Here is a 13,695-nt window from a genome sequence, read left to right on the forward strand (position 1 = left end):
ACACAGAAGAAAACCTTGTTTTGATTGAATGTAATTATTATATTCAGTTGTTAGGAACAAAGATTATTGCCACTAAAGTTATCAGAATCAGAATCAGGTTTATTATCACTGGCATGTGGCGTAAAATTTGTTAGCTTAGTAGCATCAATTCAATGCAATACATAATCTAGCAGAGAGAGAAATAAATAAATAAAATAAAACATAATAATAAACAAACAAGTAAATCAATTCCATATATTAAATAGATTATCAAAAAATGTGCAAAAACAGAAATACTGTAAATTTAAAAAGTGTCCAAAGCTTCAGAGTCCATTTAGGAATTGGAGAATTAGGAATTGGACAATTTTGGGAACAAAGTACATTTGTAGTTTGGTAGTTAGCATTTGAAAAAAAACCGTAATATTAGACTAACAATCAGAAGTGCAGAGGATTCCAAAAACCTGAAATGAACTGAACTAATGCTAATAACAAATACAATTTATTACCACAGGGAGCAGCTGAAAAGTAAGTTGTCAAGGCTGAACACCAGTTCTATAGAGCACAGAGGATAGGGGTTGAAGGGACTTATTTCAGATGGAAGTCGGTGATTAGTGGTGTTCTGTATTGGGATTCTACTCTTTGTGATGTATATAAATGAGCTGGGTGAAAATGTGGATGGGTGGGTTAGTAAGTTTGCAGATGAGTCCAAGATTGGTGGTGTTGTGGATAGTGTTTAGATGATTGGCAAAGAACACAGTGCGATATAAATCAGTTGCAGATATGGTCTGTAAGTAAGTACCTGCTGTGTGGTGAAAAACACACAACAGTGCCTCTTTCACCTCAGATGGTTGAGAAAGTTTGGTATGGGCCCCCAAATCCTAAGAACTTTCTGCAGGGGCACAATTGAGAGCATCCTTACTGGCTGGATCACTGCCTGGCATGGGAACTGTACCTCCCTTAATTGCAGGATTCTGCAGAGTGATACGGACAGCCCAGTGCATCTGTACTTGTGAACTTCCCATGATTCAGGACATTTACAAGGACAGGGCGGCCGGGAGAAGGAGAAATCTGTAGGTGGTCAGGAGAAGCAGAAGATGGTGGGCAGTCAGGAGAAAGAGAAGATGGCGGATGGCCAAAGGAATGAGAAGCTGGCTGACAGCTGGGAGAAGGGGAAGACGGTGGCCAGGGGAAGGAGAATATGTAAGGTGGCTATGAGAAGGAGAAGATGGTGGGTGGTCAGGGGAAGAAGAAGATGGCAGCTGGTTATGAGAAGGAGAAGATGGTGGGCGGTCAGGGGAAGAAGAAGATGACAGGCGACCAGGGAAAGGAGAAGCCAGCAGATGGCCGGGAGAAGGAGAAGACGGTGGATGGCCAGGGGAAGGAGAAGATGGCAGCTGGTTATGAGAAGGAGAAGATGGTGGGCGGTCAGGGGAAGAAGAAGATGACAGGCGACCAGGGGAAGGAGAAGCCAGCGGGTGGCCAGGGGAAGGAGAAGCCAGCGGACGGCCAGGGGAAGGAGAAATCGGCGGATGGCCAGGAGAAGTTTTGGAAGAGTTGACCTGGGTGCAGACCATGCTGCTGCTACTCAAAGACTTAAGAGTTGGAGCACGAAAGCACTGTGCAGTGTAACCATGAGTGACTGTCTTGGATGTTTCTCTTGTGACTGCAAGACCTTGTTGGACATGGATAATGTGAGATGTTTCCCTTGTTTGATGGCCAAACAGGTGATGAGACAGCAGCGTGGCCTCGATTGTAGTGACGACAAGGCATTAAGCAGGTTTCCCTGCTGCTGTAATGCAGGAGAGATGGTGCTGGAGGCTGTATAGTGTGGAGTCTGTGCTCGGTTGGGAGCTCCCCTCTCCTGTCAGTGCTGCCCTCCAGTATTCGGCCGGCAGAAGGACAGGCTGGATTGCCGGGAGCTGAGCCATCAATTTGAATGTCGCTCAGGGTAACAGAGGAAATGAAACAGATTGACGTTCGAAAGGAAACGGTGATGAGAAGACTGATGGGACTGAAGGCTGACAAATCCCCAGGTCCAGATGGTCTGCACCCTAGGGTACTAAAGGAGGTGGCCCTGGAAATTGCGGATGCATTGGTAATCATTTTCCAATGTTCCTTAGATTCAGGATCAGTTCCTGAGGATTGGAGAATGGCTAATGTTATCCCACTTTTTAAGAAAGGAGGGAGGGAGAAAACAGAGAACTATCGACCTGTCAGCCTGACATCGGTGGTGGGAAAGATGCTAGAGTCCATTATTAAAGATGAAATAGTGCCATATTTAGATAGCAGTGATAGGATTGGGCCGAGCCAGCATGGATTTACCAAGGGTAAAATCATGCTTGACTAATCTGTTGGAGTTTTTCGAGGATGTAACCAGGAAGTTAGACGGGGGAGATCCAGTGGATGTAGTGTACCTCGATTTTCAGAAGGCATTTGATAAGGTCCCACATAGAAGATTGGTGGGTAAAAGGAAGTGCAGCGTAGATTCACAAGGTTAATTCCTGGGATGTCTGGACTGTCTTACGCAGAGAGGTTAGGGAGACTGGGCTTCAACACGCTGGAATTAAGGAGATTGAGAGGGGATCTGATTGAAACATATAAGATTATTAAGGGATTGGACAAGATAGAGGCAGGAAATATGTTCCAGATGCTGGGAGAGTCCAGTACCAGAGGGCATGGTTTGAGGATAAGGGGTAGGTCATTTAGGACAGAGTTAAGGAAAAACTTCTTCTCCCAGAGAGTTGTGGGGGTCTGGAATGCACTGCCTCGGAAGGTAGTGGAGGCCAATTCTCTGGATGCTTTCAAGAAGGAGCTAGATAGGTATCTTATGGATAGGGGAATCAAGGGATATGGGGACAAGGCAGGAACCGGGTATTGATAGGAATTGATCAGCCATGATCTCAAAATGGTGGTGCAGGCTCACAGGGCCGAATGGTCTACTTCTGCACCTATTGTCTATTGTCTTGGACTATACATGTGTTTTCTTGCATAACAAGTGTGTGTGTGTGTGTGTGTGTGTGTGTGTGTGTGTGTGTGTGTGTGTGTGTGTGTGTGTGTGTGTGTGTGTGTGTGTGTGTGTGTGTGTGTGTATGTGAGCGTGTGTCTGTGTGGTGCGCGTGTGTGTTTTTCTCTCACTGTTTTGAATCTATGTTATGTCCCTGGGCCCCAGAGGAACACTGTCTCATTCGACTGTATCTATGTATGGTCTGAATGATAATTAAACTTGATTTGATTTGGTGCAATTATGGTGAGAGGGGGTAATTTCAAAGGAGGTATGAGGAGAAGGTTTTTTTCCACAAAGGGTGGTGGGTGATTGGAATGCACTGTCTGGGGTCATGGTAGAGGCAGATACATTATGGACTTCTAAGAGACATTTAGATAGGCATTGAATGTGAGGAAAATTGAAGGATATGGACATTGTGTAGGCATAAGGGATTATTTAATTTGCCATTTGATTACTAATTTAGGGCCCTTTCCTCTGCTGTACTGCTTGATGTTCTGTGTTCTAAGATTGTGGGACAAATAGCCTGGACAATAGTACAATGTTCTAATTAGCAAAGACAGTATGATATTATTTTATTAACTTTCTTGTGTTACGATAAGCAGACTGGATCATATCAATACTGCATTTAGTTTCTGTTTAAAATATATTCTCAAACCAATGAGGGTGCAGACCACTTCATAATTACTGATGGGTAGTTGAGCCAGGTTTACTGGATTGTCTTATGCTGAATCAGCACACAATAACCAGTATAGCGGGTGAATATTAATGTACTGTTTGAAAGGGAGGACTGTTAAAATTATCCTGATATTCTAGATTTGGGGAAGGCTGGCAGAATGATACGGACATGAGGAGGAACATTAACACTTTAGGAATAAGTGGTTATGGAGTGAGTACAGCCTAGCATTAACAGAGTGATACTTGGCTTCCAAAAGAGTTAAATACACAAGCTTCCTTTGCATAGGATGGGGAAGTTTAAGGAATTAAGACAGATTATTGTGGGAAATCAGTGAGTGGACTGAGAGAAGCAATTTCTGTAGGTTGAGAAGCATGGGGCCAAGGAACATAATCAAAAAAATTGAATCATCTGTTTTAAGATTGAAAGTGAGAAATACACCAACAATCCCTGTTTGGAACCAACTGATTCAATGCTAACAGTTAATTTTAAATTGATTCTGCTAGACTTTTCTAAACCAAAGATTTTGAATGACGTGGGGTACAGAGGGAGGTTGCTGAATATCAGGTGTAGTCATAACAAGTAGGAATCGACTCATTGTTCAACTGTTATTGTGCCAACAATCACACTCCCAGCAGGAAAGGCTTTTGCTACAGAATGGCCTTTTCCTGTTGTAATGTTCACACTTCCTGTTTTCCTATAAATGACCTCTTCTCCCTCATTAGTCCCTCAGTACATTACAAAGTATAATTTGAGGTCAATTCTGAGGACTATTTAATTTTATACTTTTCCTGACCTCAATGTTTTCACTTTTTGCAGTTAAATGAAAGATATGAATCTGTGATTTTGATAAATTACTTCTCAGTTTCATTTGCAACCTTTTATTTAAGTCCCTGCCTCCTCTACCTCCTCCCTGCCCGAACTTTCTGTTCATGCACTGTTTTAAAAATTGGGCTATTCAATAGTGAATGATGGTTTATGCAACCTTTCAGTTTTGCTCTGAGTTAGAATTATCATGTTCCCTCCCATTTCCTCTGAAAGCTGTTACCATCAGCTCTACATTTCTGAATTATATGTCCTCTGTAAACTTTGAAAGTGTGCTTCACAATCCACAGTGCAGGCCATGACGGAGTGTAAAATGGTGTCCACTGGGAGATAACGTGTAAAATCAGAGAGCTTAATAACAACTCTTGGCAGACACCATTGTTTAAAGAGGAAGGGAGTAGAATAACCAGTCCTAATAGCTGCAAATTAAACTGTGTGTAAGTTATTAGAATCTATCACTATGACTGAGCACTTGGACAAGTACAAATTAAGCAAAGTGAAGTGGGATGCATTTGTGACAGGTGCATCATGCATGTAATGAAGGGAGGATGTCAGTGAAAGCACAGCTTTTGAAACTTTGCACTCAGTTGTGAGTCCTATCTCCCTCCAGTGACTTGAGTACCAGTGCATCCTGTAATTCAGTGTACTACTGGACTTCCAGTTGTGACATTTGAACCAAGCACAGACATGCCTTTGCTAAATTCCTTTGGTAAACCTTATTTTTTGGTCCTGATATGAATGTTATTTTTAGGTCCTTGCTGGCTGGAATATTTTATCTAGAATTGAACTTCACAAATGCTTAATTAGCTGCAAAATACTTTGCAATGACAGAGGCAGATGTTCTACTTCAATTTTCCTCTCTGACGTTACCAGGTATATTTGCTCAGATTATTGCAATTGAACAGAAGTTAGGCTTTGAGTTCAACAGGTACAGCAAATTTAATTATATTCACAATATTCTTTGGTATCTTTGACAATCTTTCAAAAAATCGATAAACTACTTGCTGTGAAGCACTGAACGATCTGATAGAGGAGTTTTGAGCTTGAAAATTAGTGAAAAAATATATTGGAGAATCTTGGACAAAGCAAAATATTTTTAATATTGATTGGGTGACATTTTACATCTGTCAATGTCAATGGTACCTTGAGTAAAACTAGTTTCCCCTATCTCCATCCCAATCTGAGGATAAATCATATGATGTATGGCAACTTTAAGCTGAGTTCAAAGTGCAAATTAAAATTTATTATCAGAGTACATGCATGTCACTACATACAACCCTGAGACTCTTTTTTCTGTGGGCAGACTTAGTAAATCAATCAAAAATAACTGTAAACATGATCAATGGACAAGAACTGTGCAAATGCAAACATAAATAAATAGCAATAAATAATGAGCATGATATATCAAGATAAAGGAGTCCTTAAATGAGTGTATTGTGGTGAACTACATATACCTGTCTGGACTGCTCCTGTGGCTCCTCCCACAGACCCCTGCTGACAGCTCCTGTGGCTCCTCCCACAGACCCCCACTGACTGCTCCTGTGGCTCCTCCCACAGACCCCTGCTGACTGCTCCTGTGGCTCCTCCCACAGACCCCCGCTGACTGCTCCTGTGGCTCCTCCCACAGACCCCTGTATAAAGGTGATTGAGGCCTGAGCCCGGCCTCATTCTCCAGGATGTAGTGTTGTTCATTCTTTCAGTCAATAAAGCCGATATCTTGTTTCTTACGTCTCAGAGTGAGTTATTGATGGTGCATCATGTAGCCCTGTTGTTCAAGAGCCTGATGGTTGAGGGGCAGCAATTATTCTTAAACCTGGTGTTGTGAGTCCTCAGGGTCTTTTGTACCTTCTACCTGATGGCAGCAGTGAGAAAAGAGCATGGCCTTGGTGGTGAGGACCTTTGATGATGGATGCTGCTTTTCTACGGCAACATTTCATTTCATGTAGCTTACATTGCAATCAATCTTTTCCTTATAAACATGGAAAAATTTGCCTCTGCCTTCACCCTGATGTTAATTCATCTGCTGTTGAATCCTGCACTCAAAGTCACTGGATTCTTATGGTTCATGTCCCATTCTTTACTTTACGTAACCGTGTATTTTACACCCACCCAAATTTGACATTCATTGGTACTGTCAGTGCTATGGCCCCACTGGGGATCACCACTGACAGAATCTCATCTAGACCAACCACATAAAAAAGTGTTGCTGAAAGACCACGTCATAAACTAGGTATTCTGTGATGAGTAACTCACCTTTGGAGATACCAAAGCTTTTCCTCTGTCCACAAAGCACACATCAGAAATAAAATGGGCTACAACACACACAAAATGCTGGTGGAACACAGCAGGCCAGGCAGCATCTATAGGGAGAAGCGCTGTCGACGTTTCGGGCCGAGACCCTTCGTCAGGACTCTAAGATGGGCTATCCTCCTTTTGTCTGGATAGCTGCAGCCCAGCAGGTCAGCACCATGCAGGACTAGACACCCACTTTGACTGGTTGGTCACCCACTATCCTTGGTTGTTACTTCAATACAGCCAGAACACAACAATTGTTGTCTCTACCTTCTACAAAATACTCATTAATTATTCACTTAGGTTACCTACCAAGCCCCTGACCTCTACCAAGAAGAAAGACAAGCCAGCAAGAGTATGTGAAGGTCTCACTCAAGTCACATATTATCTGCCTTAGAAATATATTGTTGGTCATTCATCGCCAAAGGACTCTGCCCAGAGCTTCAATTGTTCAAGAAAGCAACTCACCTGCCATCCTATCAAGTGCAGATAGGGATGGGCAATAAATACACGAAACAGCAAAAATAAATAGATAATGCTCCTTCATTTTTCAGTGCTCATTCCAGTGGCCACTCATTTTAATCCCACTCCCCCATTCCCATTCCGATATGTCTATCCATGGCTTCCCCCACTGATGTGATGAGGCCACACCAAAGTTGGAGGAGCACCACCTTATATTGTAATCCATTTGGGTTGCCTCCAACCTGATGGCATGAATATCGATTTCTCAAACTTCCGGTAATGCCCCCGACACCCCTCTCCTTCACCATTTCCCTATCCCCTTTTCCCTCTCATCTCCTTACCTGTCTATCGCTTCCCTCTGATGCTCCTGCCCCCCTTTTCTTTCTTCCATGGCTGTCTACATCTTTCGCCAATCAACTACCAAGCTCTTTACTTCATCCCTCCCCCTTCTGGTTTCACCTATCACTTTGTGCTCCTCTCTCCCCTCCCCCACCTTTTAAATCTACTCCTCAACACCTTTTCCCCCCCAGTACTGCTGAAGGGTTTCGGCCCAAGACATCGATTGATGCTGCCTGGCCTGCTGAGCATTTTGTGTGTGTTGCTTGGATTTTCAACATTTGCAGATTTTCTCTTGTTTGTAACCAGAAAAGGCTCCCTTTATTGCCACTCTTTCCCTCCTGCCAGTCAGTCAATCTTCTATCAATGACAGTCACTGGAATAGAGTTTCTGTTTTCAGAGTCTGAGTATGATGCCAGTGGAGCTTACTGAATGATATTAATACTGGGATGTTGGTTTTCCTAGTCTCTTCATCAATCAATTAATCAATTAATTTAGCAATACATTGTGGAGTAGGTCCTTCTGGCCCTTCGGCAACCTCTGACAACCCCGATTTTAACCCGAACCTAATCACAGGACAATTTACAATGGCCAATTAACCTACCCAATATACCTTTGGACTGTGGGGAAAACCAGAGCACCCGGGGAAAACTCACACATTTTACGGGAAGGATGTACAGACTTCTTACAGATGGCATCAGAATAGAATTCTGAACACCGATTTAAAACAGCGTCAGGCTATACTACCATGGTCCTCAAGGATGTTGCAGAGGTGATCTCGTTAGCTCTTCATAATTCCAGTTGTAGGTAGTCCATTTTATCAAAACATATTGCAGGGCCAGGCTGAGCAAGCCATGAATTTTGTTCCAAGTTAGAAGTCTTGCTTTTCTAACAGCTTTTAACCTCACGTACAAAAGGCAGGGGCACACTCTGAGGGAATAGTTCTTTTCACCATTAGTCCTGCCTTCTCTGACTGATAGCTACTGAGATATTACAAGGGGTTGACTCTTTGCAGGATCTTGCTGTAAGCATTTATGATTGGAGAAGTAAGATGGAAGAGGTAATCTGTCTTGTGGATATTGAGAGTAAGGTCCATCCTTCTGAATGTTGCAGTGAATGATTCAGCAATTATTTAGAGCTTAGGCACCAAGTGTGCATAGGCATAACTTGTATGTATGCTGATTTTGATTGTAGAGACATAGATTTGCAATGCATAGAAATGGGCAAATCAACCTACTGGTCAGGCAGTACGGAGTATTACCAACAGTTTTGGGCCCCATATCTCAGAAAGGATGTGTTGTCATTGGAGAGAGTCCAGAGGAGGTTCACGAAGATGATTCAGGAAACGAAGGGGTTAACATATTAGGAGCATTTGGAAGCTTTAGACCTGTAACCACTGGAATTTAGAAGAATGAAGGGGGATCTCGTTGAAACCTACCAAATGTTGAAGGGAATAGATAGGGTGGATGTACAAAGGATGTTTCCTATGGTGGGAGAATCGAGAACTAGAGGGCACAGCTTCAAAACTGAGGGATGACATTTTGGAACAGAGGTAAGCAGGAATTTTTTAGCCAGAGAGCAGTCAATCTGTGCAATGTTCTGCCACAGACTGTGGTGGAGGCCAAGTCCACGGGCGATTTTAAGGCAGAGGTTGATCATTTAGTGATCAGTCACACCATCTAGGATATGGTGAGAAGGCAGGGGTATGGAGTTGAGTGGGATCTGGGTTAAGCCGTGAAGGAATGGCAAAGTAGACTTGATGCTCGGAATGGCCTACTTCTGCTCTTATGTCTTCTGGTCTTAAATTCCTGTGATGTATTGTTTGATAATCCTGTGGTGTATTGTTTGATGATCCTGTGATGTACTGTTTAATGTTCCTGTGATGTCTTCTTTGATGATTCTGTGATGTATTGTTTGATGATCGTGCGATGTACTGTTTAATGATCCCATGATGTATTGTTTGATGATCCTGTGTTGTACTGTTTGATGTTCTGGTGATGTACTTTTCGATGTTTGACATTAAAGAATCCCTCACTAGATGAATGCTTACTATTAACTTCAGCATCAATATACCATGACATCATAAAAACATAGAAACATAGCACAATACAGGCCTTTCGGCCCACATTGCATGCCGAACTTGTGCTTATTTTAGAAATTACCCAGGGTTACCCATAGGCCTCTATGTTTCTCAGCTCCATGTACCTATCCAGGAGTCGTTTAAAAGACCCTATCGTATCTGCCTCCACCACTGTTGCCGGCAGCCCATTCCATGCACTCACCACTCTCTGCATAAAAAATTTACCCCTGACATCTCCTCTGTACCTACTTCCAAGCACCTTAAAATTGTGACCTCTTGTGCTAGCCATTTCAGCCCTGGGAAAAAACCTCTGACTATCCACATGATCAATGCCTCTTGCACACCTTTATTGGGTCACCTCTCATCCTCCATTGCTCCAAGGAGAGAAGGTGAAGTTCACTCAACCTATTCCTGTGATCACGAGGAAGTCTGCAGATGCTGGAAATTCAAGCAACACACACAAAATGTTGGTGGAACGCAGCAGGCCAGGCAGCATCTACAGGAAGAAGTACAGTCGACATTTTGGGCCGAGACCCTTCGTCAGGAGTAACTGAAAGAAGAGATAGTAAGAGATTTGAAAGTGGGAGGAAAAGGGGGAGATCTGAAATGATAGGAGAAGACGGGCGGGCGAAGCTAAGAGCTGGAAAGTCGATTGGCAAAAGAGATACAGGGCTGGAGAAGGGAGAGGATCATGGGATGGGAAGCCTAGGGAGAAAGAAAAAGGGAGGGGAGCACCAGAGGAAGATGGAGAAAAGGCAAGGAGTGATTGTGCGAGGGACAAAGAGAGAAAAAAGGGGAAAATAATAAATAAATAAATAGATAGATAAGTAAATAGATAAACAAACAAATAAATAAATAAATAAGGGATGGGGCTCGGAGTCCTGCCATGTGCAGAAGTTCGCTGATGACACGGCCATAGTGGGGTGTGTCAGGAATGGACAGGAGGAGGAGTATAGGAAACTGATACAGGACTTTGTGATATGGTGCAACTCAAACTACCTGCGTCTCAATATCACCAAGACCAAGGAGATGGTGGTGGACTTTAGGAGATCTAGGCCTCATATGGAGCCAGTGATCATTAATGGAGAATGTGTGGAGCAGGTTAAGACCTACAAGTATCTGGGAGTACAGTTAGACGAGAAGCTAGACTGGACTGCCAACACAGATGCCTTGTGCAGGAAGGCACAGAGTCGACTGTACTTCCTAAGAAGGTTGGCGTCATTCAATGTCTGTAGTGAGATGCTGAAGATGTTCTATAGGTCAGTTGTGGAGAGCGCCCTCTTCTTTGTGGTGGCGTGTTGGGGAGGAAGCGTTAAGAAGAGGGACGCCTCACGTCTTAATAAGCTGGTAAGGAAGGCGGGCTCTGTCGTGGGCAAAGTACTGGAGAGTTTAACATCGGTAGCTGAGCGAAGGGCGCTGAGTAGGCTACGGTCAATTATGGATAACTCTGAACATCCTCTACATAGCACCATCCAGAGACAGAGAAGCAGTTTCAGCGACAGGTTACTATCGATGCAATGCTCCTCAGACAGGATGAAGAGGTCAATACTCCCCAATGCCATTAGGCTTTACAATTCAACCGCCAGGACTTAAGAACTTTTTAAAAGCTATTATTAATGCTTTTTGAGATAGTGATTTAGATGCATATCATATTTTTTACTGAGTTAAGTATTGTATGTAATTAGTTTTGCTACAACAAGTGTATGGGACATTGGAAAAAAAGTTGAATTTCCCCATGGGGATGAATAAAGTATCTATCTATCTATCTATCTATCTATCTATCTAACAGAAGTTAGAGAAATCAATGTTCATGCCATCAGGTCAGAGGCTACCCAGCCGGTATATAAGGTGTTGTTCCTCCAACCTGAGTGTGGCTTCATCTCGACAGTAGAGGAGGCCCTGGATTGACATATCAGAATGGGAATGGGACATGGAATTAAAATGTGTGGCCACAGGGAGATCCTGCTCCCTCTGGCGGACAGAGCGTAGGTGTCAGCAAAACAGTCTCCCAGTCTGCGTTGGGTCTCACCAATATACTTTACCTGTGAGTCGGCTGGTGTGATATACTGTGTCTAGTGCTCCCGGTGAAGCCTTCTATATATTGGCGAGCAGTCCTTCCAGGTGAGGCGACACTTCACCTGTGGGTCGGCTGGTGTTTGCCTTGTGCAGCTCCTTGGCTTGTGTGGTCTCTGCTGCCTTACACATATCAATAACCTTTTCCAGCATCAAATCTTTTTCATGGCACAATCTTTCTCTGGGCCCATTATCTGAAGTTCCACAAACTCTTTTGTCTCTAACTAGTGAGTCTCTCAAATCTCCACATTCACAGGACTTACTCAGAGTGTGAAGCTCAGCTAAGTATTGGTCAAAGCTATCACCTTGTTTCTGGTCACAGGAAAAGAACTTATATCTTTCAAACGTGATGCTTTTACTTGGGACAAAACACTCCTCAAATTTTGTCAGCAGAATGTCCAATGTAAAAACTGTCTCACTGATTTGAAAGCTGTTATAGATGTTCAAAACATCTTTGCTAATTACATGCAGAAAAACAGATGCTTTCAATTTTTCATTGGTCCCTCCTGCTCCACTAGCTACTAAATAGATATCAAGTCACTGTTTAAAGCATTTCCAGTTATCAGTTAGGTATAGAGGACTTTGGGTTTACACAATGGAAGCTCTTGGTCTCTCGCCTGAATTTCTTGGTAAATCCAGTGACTGAACTTTGGGAACAACATGCTCTTGCCTCACTGACCGTCTGGCCTCACTTGCTGCTAGCACCTTTTGTACTCAAGCAGTCTTTTTCTCAGTTGTGCATGGTATTCATTTACTCTCCCTGTTTAGACCTAAATGCTGGAACATTTTATTACTCAATACTGTTCAACACTGCATGAGTGTGACCAGCTCACCACTGAAGCTTCCAGTTCCAGGTGAACTGCTGCATTGTATACTGGGAACTGAAGTTCTTTATTACAGACACACATAATAACATGGGCATGTTGCTTTAGTGTTGTATCAGACCTAGGTATGTTGTATAGGTGTTGGTGCAGCAGACCTGGGTATTGCTGTATAAGGGTTGTTATATCAGACCTAGGTACGTTATAAGTGAATCTTATAACTTGCAAAGCACCATTTACAAAACTAAGTGATTGAATTTAATGATAGGTTAGATTTTGAAATTACAACTTTAGGATGCTACCTGGAAAGAGATTTTTACATTCTCCCCATTACCACGTGTGTTTCCTCTGGGTGCACTGGTTTCCTCCCACAGTTGGACCGGTTGGTTGGTGAATTGGTCTCTGTGATTAAGGTAGGGCTAAACTGGCTGCAGACTGGCTCAGTTCCAACAGCTGGTAGGACCTATTCCACGCTATCTCAATTTAAACAAAAACTTCCCAAAAGGGTAATAAATAATGTTCCCTTTCAAAAATACAATGCTCATGTGAAAGAAAAATTCAAAGACAAAACAGAACAGTTTGAGATTAATCACCATATTTTGGAGACTGAAGTAAATAAAGCTGTATGATATTCAACAAGGACAAATTTAATATCACTAGCAAATGTCCACCATTACAATACAGGAATAAACGAGGGTAATACAGTAAGCTGCATAACTGAGAAAAAAAACATTTTTAGTTTAATCAGAAATTTCACTTGCAGAATTGTCACTATCATACAGAAAATACAGTGCAAGCAATCACATTGGGAAGTGAAAGATAATTATGTGCAGTTCATTCCTCAGAAACGTATTATTATTTTAGATGGCATACTTAAACCAATGTAGACACATGGTAAGGTCTACTCTTCTTCAGCTTCTCATTTACTCACTGCCAGGGTATTCCACTGGAAATGCATCCCTAAACCCCCCACCATTCTTCATTTCCCTTTCCCAATTAAAATCTTCCTGCAACACTTTGAGGCAAATTGCTATTTGCCTTTCCTAAATCTTGGCTTGCTAGCTCACATGGCTTAGTGTTTGTTCCTTTGATCTGTACTTGTTTAGCATGTTTTGGGCCCTTCTCAACAAAGGACAGACTATATAACTCA

This window comes from Hemitrygon akajei, chromosome 2, assembly GCF_048418815.1.
Source record: "Hemitrygon akajei chromosome 2, sHemAka1.3, whole genome shotgun sequence".
NCBI classification, from domain to species: Eukaryota; Metazoa; Chordata; class Chondrichthyes; order Myliobatiformes; family Dasyatidae; genus Hemitrygon; species Hemitrygon akajei.